The 8210-nt window shown below is 49.3% G+C and overlaps 1 pseudogene; it reads right to left on the bottom strand.

Annotated features, from left to right (window-relative positions):
- Positions 1-782: 782 nt before the first annotated feature.
- On the bottom strand, positions 783-1576 carry LOC103268796 (annotated as a pseudogene).
- Between the last annotated feature and the right edge of the window lie 6634 nt (positions 1577-8210).

The following is an 8210-nucleotide window of genomic DNA, read 5'->3' as shown; positions in this document are numbered from 1 at the left end:
AAGGTTTGTCCTGCTTTGGACAGGAGGAGTAAGGCAGGATGAGCTGAGGAGGTGGTTGGGAACAGGGCCCTGAAGGACAATAAAGACTCACCCATGGAAAGAGCAGTCTGGGCAGAAACTGAGGGAATCAGATCCAGTGCTGGCCATGACATGTGCTAAGCCTGGCGCACATGAATTTGAAGACACTGGCCATGGGTGGGAAAGTCATTCTCCCCTTGAAGACCACTGGAAAGTTAAGGAAAGTTAGGATCCTTTTCAGTCCACAGTGGATGGAATTCCCACCCCCCCAAGCCCTACAATTTCTGTCTAGGGACGTGCTTGGTACCTGGATGGAGACTGGGTGAGTACCGTGGGGCTGCCACCCCAGGCCGAGATGACTGCCACTCTTCTTTGTCATCCCAGTCAAGTTGTACCTCACCCACCCAATTTCCCCAGACACTAGCCCAGAGGACGCATCTTGTCATCTTGCAAGACGATTTGTCTGAGGAAGCCAGCAAAGGCTGAGGGTGCTCGTCCCTCCTTCCCACACCGTGCCTGCTTGACAGGATAGCCCTGTCTCTCTCTCTCTCTCTCTCTTTTTTTTCGAGTTTAAATGCATTTTATTTTTAGACAACCCACAGGACATGTTTTTCCTAAAAACAGTGCCTCCACTCCAAATAAATCACAGTCAAACTATATGAAGCTCAGGATGACATCCGTCCCATTTGTCTTAAATCCTGGTACTGTGTGGGTGAAAGGAAGCATGATGACAGGTGATGGCTCCCAAGTAACAGCCAAACTTGTTAACCTTCTTCCATCTCTAGACCATCCTTAAAGAAAATCATATATGGGGTCACACCATTCTCATGGTAGTCCAGTAGAGCAACCATGCCATCTGGATTCATGTTTTCACCAATAAATAACTGGTCTTTCTTTGTTGTTGTAGTTGTTTTGTTTTTTGAGCCAGAGTCTCACTCAGTCACCCGGGTTAGAGTGCAGTGGCATGCTCACGGCCACCACAGCCTCGACCTCAGGCGATCCTTCTGCCTCAGTCTTCCCAGTAGCTGGAACTACAGGTGCAGGCCACCATGCCCAGCTAGTTTCTGGGTTTATTTTAGAGATGAGGTCTCGCCAAGTTGCTCAGGTTGGTCTTAAACCCCTGGACTCAGGCAATCCTCTCTCCTCTGCCTCCCAAAGTGCTGGGATTACAGGTGTGAGCCACTGTGCCTGGTCTTGGACTTTTTTGATATTAGCAAGGATGTGCTTGATTTGTTCTGCAGCCCCGTCATAAAGGATTTTACTCATTTCAGCCTCTGTTCTTCAAGTTTGCCTTTGATTGACTTCATGTAATCCTTGATGTACTTCTTGAGGCTTCTTTTGTGAAGCTGGTTTCCTGCAGGTGATGGTGCATGATAATACCAACACCAGTAATAACTGTGCTTTGGGGACCTTCACCCTCGGGGGCCCTCAAGTCATCAGTTACCCTCTGTCCTACAGACCATCTTCCCCTCAACCTCCAGACACAGCCTGGTTGCGACCTCCAGGATCTTGTGGAGAACATCTCAGCATGCCTGATGAGGTTCTGGTAGATAATCATGATGGCAGCATAAGGGAGACAGTGGCGCTAACCTAGCAGGAGCCAGAGTGAGGAGTGAGTGTAGTGCAGCTTAAAACCCACAGGAAAGAATGGTACAAGGGTGAGCCAACGGGGCAGAGTGAGGACCAAGGGATGAGCGGGAGAAAACAAGTGGTGATGCCTGTGACATCAACCTGATCCCTGGTTATCTTGACTGCAAAGTGTGTCCCTCCTGCTTGCCCAAACAGCTTCCCCTTCTCAGCTCTGAGTCTGTGACTCTTTTTTTTTTTTTTTGAGTTGGAGTCTCACTCTGTTGCCCAGGCTGGAGTGCAATGGCTCACTCATGGCCACCCCAGTGTCAACTTGCTGGGCTCCTGCGATCCTTCCACCTCAGCCTTTCAATTAGCCAGAACTACAGGTGCACGCTACCATGCCTGACTAATTTTTGTTTTATTGTAGAGACGGGGGTCTCACCAAGTTGCCTGGGCTGGTCTCGAACCCGCGGGCTCAGGCAATCCACTGTCTCTGCCTCCCAAAGTGCGGGATAACAGGCTGAGTCACCTGTGGCTCTTCTAAGCAGAGGGCTATGATTGAGTTCCCATGCTCACTCACATACCAGTTACAAAGAAGCCTCAAGATCTCCCCTTTGTAAACCATTGGACGCAAATGAAACTTCCAAGGGTAGAGGTGCAGAGAAGTGGAGGGTGGGGAGACAGGAGGCTTGAGGTGGAGAGAGAGGGAGAGGTTTAGGGGGCTAAGGGCTTGGTGAGTGCTGACTGCCAGCTCTCCCGGCTTCCAGCAACAGACAAGTGACCACGAAGAAGTTCCAAATCCAGGAGGGCCTCCTGCAGGCTTGGTGCACAGGCAGAATGGGAGAAAGTGCCGTGCTGGTTTGACCTAACTTTCAGCCCCTCTTTAGTCACCACTAAAGAGTAATTTTTTTTTTTTTTTGAGTTGGAGTCTCACTGTGTCGCCCAGATTGGAGTGCAGTGGCCGCTCCCGGCCACCGCAGCCTCGCCTGCTGGGCTCCGGCGATCATTCCACCTTAGCCTTCCAAGTAACTGGAACTACAGGCACGCGCTATCACGCCCGGCTGATTTTTGATTTATTGTAGAGATGAGGTCTCGCGCCCAGGCGGGTCTCGAACCCGCGGGCTCAGGCAATCCACTCACCTCAGCCTCCCAAAGGCGTGGGATTACAGGCTGAGCCACCGAACCCGGCTTAAAGAGTCATTTTTAACACTCTCTAGTGACACTGGAGTGCTAGAAGAGTAGAGGAAAAAAATTAAAAATAACACCTTAAACCTATTAATTTAGGGCCTGTAGAAGAAAGAGACTTCTGCCTTGATTTCCGGAGGCCAAAGAATATTCTTGCCTCCAATTAGCAGAGCTGTTCTCATCGTTCTTTGATGTTTATGAAGAGGTGAGGGGAGGAAAGGAGAGGGAAGGGGAGGGTAGGGAACAGGAGGATCAAGACGCTGTCTGGCGCCGGGCTGTGCAAGCAGCTCTCAGATTGATCCCTTAACTGAGGAAAAACAGCAGCAAGGTGAGATCCAGCTTTTCTCACAGTGCCTGCAGGAAGTGAGTAAGTGTGCCAAGAAAAAGTAAGTTTGGGAAACACTGGATTAAAATAAGGAAAATAGATTTCTTTACATTAGAGCCTCAATATATATTTGATTTTTTTTTTTTTTTTGAGTTGGAGTCTCACTCTGTCACCCAGACTGGAGCGCAGTGGCCACCCCCGGCTACTGCAGCCTTGATCTGCTGGGCTCCGGCAATCCTTCCACCTCAGCCTTCCGAGTAGCTGGAACTACAGGTACATGCTACCACGCCCAGTTAATTCAATATATCTTTGAGTCAGGGTCTCATTCTGTCACCCAGGCTGGAGTACAGTGGCACAAGCACAGCTCACCGCAGACTTGACCTCCTGGTCTCAGGTAGTCCTCTCTCTCAACCTCCTGAGTAGCTGGGACTACAGGTATGCACCACCACACCTGGCTAACCTTTTGATTTCTTGTAGAGGGGGAGTCTCACTAGATTGCCTAAGCTGTTCTCAAACTCCTGGGCTAAAGCAATCCTCCCACCTCAGCCTCCCAAAATTTCTGGGATTACAAGCATGAACCACTGCACCTGGCCAGCCTCAAATATATGGATGTGCAATGTGAATCTTCAAGAAGGGCGTGGAAGACCCGTTGGGTTCCTACTCAACATTCTCTGCTGCAATTCTTTCTAAGATAACCTGGATTTTGTTGGTTATAGCACTTGTATGCTTCGTGGGCTCCTGCCTGGTCCCAGGGAGGAATGTTGATAGGTCTAAGTCATTCGCTGCAATGGCGACTGCTTTAGGTCTAGGCGTGTGATGCAGCCTCGCATGTGAGGGGTGTAAAGAAAATCAGACTTGCAACTTCTGGGAGGGTCTTCTTAGCTCTTAAAAATGACACAAGATGAGTACTTGACTCTGCCTGTGGACATCATCATGTGAAGACAGGTGCTTGGAGCTGCTGCAGCCATATTGGAATCATGAAGGAAAAGCCAAGGAAGTCTCAAGTCTTGGTCCTTGATGATGTCAAGCCTTTGCATTAACCACCCCTGGAGTGACCCTTTGGGTTTGTTGCTTCGTTGTTTAGGCCGTGGGTATCCTGTGATTTTCAACCCATAGCATCTTGCAGTCAAGGGGGGCCCAATATGCAGACAGTCCCCAATTCATCCGACCACAGAAAACCCCTCCAGACTAGGGCTCTACTGAGAATGCTGTGGGCCGAGCTGACAGAGTGAGGGGCATGGAGCTGGGAGGCAGATGCTTCAGGGTCCACTTTAGGCTCTAAAACTCACATGTGCTCCTGGGTCTCATTTTCAACTCTTGAAAACGTAAGTCAAGGACCTAATACTACTCATGGTGCATAGTAAGTGTGTCACACATCAATAGTTGTTATTAATAAAATGGGGGAGGGGAGGCGTAGACCAGTTTCAAAATCTAATTTATGCCTGAGAGCTTTTTCTAACTATTCCAAAAATAACATCTGCATCCCCTGACCCCATACCCATTTATAGAACTCTCTCGCCTCCACTCAGCAGGGAAAAGAGAAAATAAAGATAACATAAGTGTCCTAGGCGAGCGTGCTACCTCTGGGGCCTCACTCTTCTGCTAGAGCAAGCCAGGGTTCCACTGGGGCCAGTCCCTGTCTGGCCGGAGTCTCTCTGTGCCTGCTACAGGCTCTAGAACCTTCCTCGATGAGACCTTCCACGTGTACCAGATGCCCGGCCTCCCCCAAAACAGCAATCTCCAGTCTAGGTGCTTGTGTGGATGCCAAGGAGATTGAGTTCTCGTCCAGGGCTATGGCTGAGACTCAGAGCAGCAGCCGGCAGACAGCTGCTGACCTGGGCTTTGCTCTCCTCTCTCTCTGTCTGTTTTGTCCGTTGAGGCATTTTATTTGTAAGTATGTATTATTATCCCAGGATTTTCCCTCCTGTGTGTTTTTGTCTGGTTTCTTAGTGGTCCATGATGCCAGCTGTGGTTATCAGTGCAATGAGACCAAACTGAAGAATGTGGGGTGTGTTGGGTCTGGAGAGGGGCTCAGGAACCTGCATTCGTAAGAAACTCTCAAGGCAATTCAGATCTAAACTACAGTTGGGTAACCTGTGGTGGGCAATTAAAGGGTTTCGGACAGGAGGGACAAGGTTAGATTTATATTTCCAATAGACTCCCAGGACACTAGAGGAGGATGAGGCCAGGAGCAGGGAGGCTGGTAAAGGGTTATGGCAGTTGTGCAGGCCAGAGAAGCTGAGGACTTGGACCTGGATCCTGGCAGTGGGAGTGAAGAGGAGGATGAACTCAAGAAATAGTTTTCATTTTTTTTTCCTTAAGAGATGGGGGTCTCACTCTGTCTCCCAGGCTGGAGTGCAGAGTCGTGATCATACCTCACTGCAGCCTTGAACTCCTGGGCTCAAGATCCTCTCACGTCAGCCTCCCAAGTAGTTGGGATTACAGGCCCACCACTATACCTTCTAATTTATTTTTAAATTTTTTTTGTAGAAACAGAGGTCTTGCTTTGTTGCCCAGGTTGATCTTGAATCCTGGCCTCAAGCCATTCTCCCACCTTGGCCTCCTGAAGTGTTGGAAATACAGATATAAGTCACTGCTCCCAGTCAAGAAATCTTTGTCAGCAATTCATGTGACCAGCAGACTGCCAGAAATGGGTACATGGAGGCAAGAAAAATGATGAGTTCAACTTTAGACTTGCCAAGTCTGGGTAAAGAAGTCCATCAGGCAATCAGATAAGAGAGTCTGAAGGTAAAGAAGTCCATCAGGCCATCAGATAAGAGAGTCTGAAGTTCAAGGGCAAAGTAACATAAACAGACTACCAGGTCTCAGAAGAGATTTTAGAGTCAGCCACTTGTAGCGCATTTAGTTTTGTTTATGTGTTTTTTTTTTTGTTTTGTTTTGTTTTTGTCAGAGCCTCACTCTCTCACCCAGGCTGGAGGGCAATGGCACTGTCACAGCTCACCCCAGCCTTGACCTTCTGGGCTCAGATGATCCTCAACTGTGTTTCCCAGGCTGGTCTTGAACTCATAACCTCAAGGGATCCTCCTGCCTTGGCGTCCCAAAGTGCTGGGATTATAGGTGTGAGCCACGTGCCTGGCCATGTATTTACCTTTAAGCATCATGATGAACTTCATGTTGGCAGCAATAGGCTTTTCAGATCTTTGCAGAGACTATGTCTGGGGCAGTTGGCAATCTGAGTGCTAATTCTCCCAAGAGTCGATACTATTATGAGCAGTGATGCTGATTATTGCGCGTGGAGAGGCCAGACCCTTCGTGGGGAATATTGAGCACTGAGGAACTTATATAAGTTCTGCATGGAGACGTGGGCCTTCTAAGCGATGAGTGGCGGTCCTCGGGAAAGGGATCTATCAAATCCAACTTTGCGCTGTGTTTGGGCCTTTTAACACATACTTGCAGACTCCGAGGGCAAACCATGCCAAATAAGAGAGCACCAGCTTCTAGAGCCCTGTGCTGGTTTCTAGGGATGGTTTCTGCCCTTAAGAAACCCACAGTCAAGCCGGGCTCGGTGGCTCAGCCTGTAATCCCGCGCCTTTGGGAGGCCGAGGTGAGTGGATTGCCTGAGCCCGCGGGTTCGAGACCCGCCTGGGCAGCGAGACCTCATCTCTACAATAAATTCAAAAAAAATTAGCCGGGCATGGTAGCGCACGCCTGTAATTCCGGCTACTCGGAAGGCTGAGGCGGAAGGATCACTGGAGCCCAGCCGGTCGAGGCTGCGGTGGCCGGGAGCGGCCACTGCACTCCAGTCTGGGCGACAGAGTGAGACTACAACTCAAAAAAAAAGAAACCCACAGTCAGTTGGAAGAGACAGATAAGGACTGGACATCTATGCTACTGTGTGTTGAGTACACAGACATATAAATAAAACCAGACCTCAGGGAAGGCTTAGCAGAAGAGGTGATGCCAATTAGATTTTGAATGAGGAATAGAAATTGGGTAAATGAAGTCGTGGAGGTGAGGGAGAAGAAAGATTCTAGGCAGAAGAAATAGCGCACGCTAGGCACAGGGTCATAAACAAGGACGTGGTCAGGGAACAGTGGCTAGTTAGACATGACCGAGCAAAGGCTTGTGTGGGGCAGGGATGGAAAACCAACCTAAGCAGGAGGGGCAGAGTCTCCATGAAGGGTCTCATTGTATGCAAAGCCATGGCATTTAAAATCATCTTCAAAACCTTAAGGAGGGCACTGGCTCTGACAGCAGGGCGTGGGTGAGGACCAGGCAGGAGGTTTTTGCACTGATCACCCAGGCATGCAGGGAAACTGAACTGAGACACAACAGGCTCAGTCCTCAGCACTTTCTGCTGGTCCAACTCCCAAACTTATCTCCACTCTGTCTCCTCCCCACAGGCAGCAACCAGAACAGCCCACTGTCTCCTCGGTCATGGGCTCTCACAGAAAACCCCTGATCCGTTTCACTATTTCCATGCTTGTACTTCACGACCTGTTCTCTGGAGTGACCTTTCACTAAAGGAAGTCACATTATGTCCCTTCTCTGCTTAAAACCCTTCAATGGCTGCTTCTTCTTCTTCTTCTTCTTCTTCTTCTTCTTCTTCTTCTTCTTCTTCTTCTTCTTCCTCTTCCTCTTCCTCTTCCTCTTCTTCTTCTTCCTCTTCTTCTTCCTCTTCCTCTTCTTCTTCTTCTTCTTCTTCCTCTTCTTCTTCTTCTTCCTCTTCTTCTTCTTCTTCTTCTTCTTCTTCTTCTTCCTCTTCTTCCTCTTCTTCCTCTTCTTCTCTCCAAGGCTGGAATACAGTGGCACGATCATGGCTGATCACGGCCCATCACAGCCTCCACCGCCTGAGCTCAGGTGATCCTCCTATCTCAGCCTCCCAAGTAGCTGGGACTACAGGTGCATAATTTTCTTTTTTTGGTAGAGACAAGGTCTCACTATGTGGCCTAGGCTGGTCTCAAGCTCCTGGGCTTAAGCAACCCTTCCACCTCAGCCTCCCAAAGTGCTGGGATTACAGGCATGAGCCACCGGGGCCTGACGCCTTCAATGACTGTCCACGAGCTGTTTGGGAATAAAACCCACCTTCCTTATCCTGATTCATGATCTGGCCCGTCCTACTTGTTCGACCTATTTTTCAACCCACACGCTG

Source organism: Carlito syrichta, unplaced genomic scaffold (genome assembly GCF_000164805.1).
Source record: "Carlito syrichta isolate Samal-C Ts95f unplaced genomic scaffold, Tarsius_syrichta-2.0.1 Scaffold308903, whole genome shotgun sequence".
Lineage (NCBI taxonomy): Eukaryota > Metazoa > Chordata > Mammalia > Primates > Tarsiidae > Carlito > Carlito syrichta.
The sequence above is the reverse complement of the archived record's forward strand: the minus strand, read 5'-3'. Positions and strand labels throughout refer to the sequence as shown.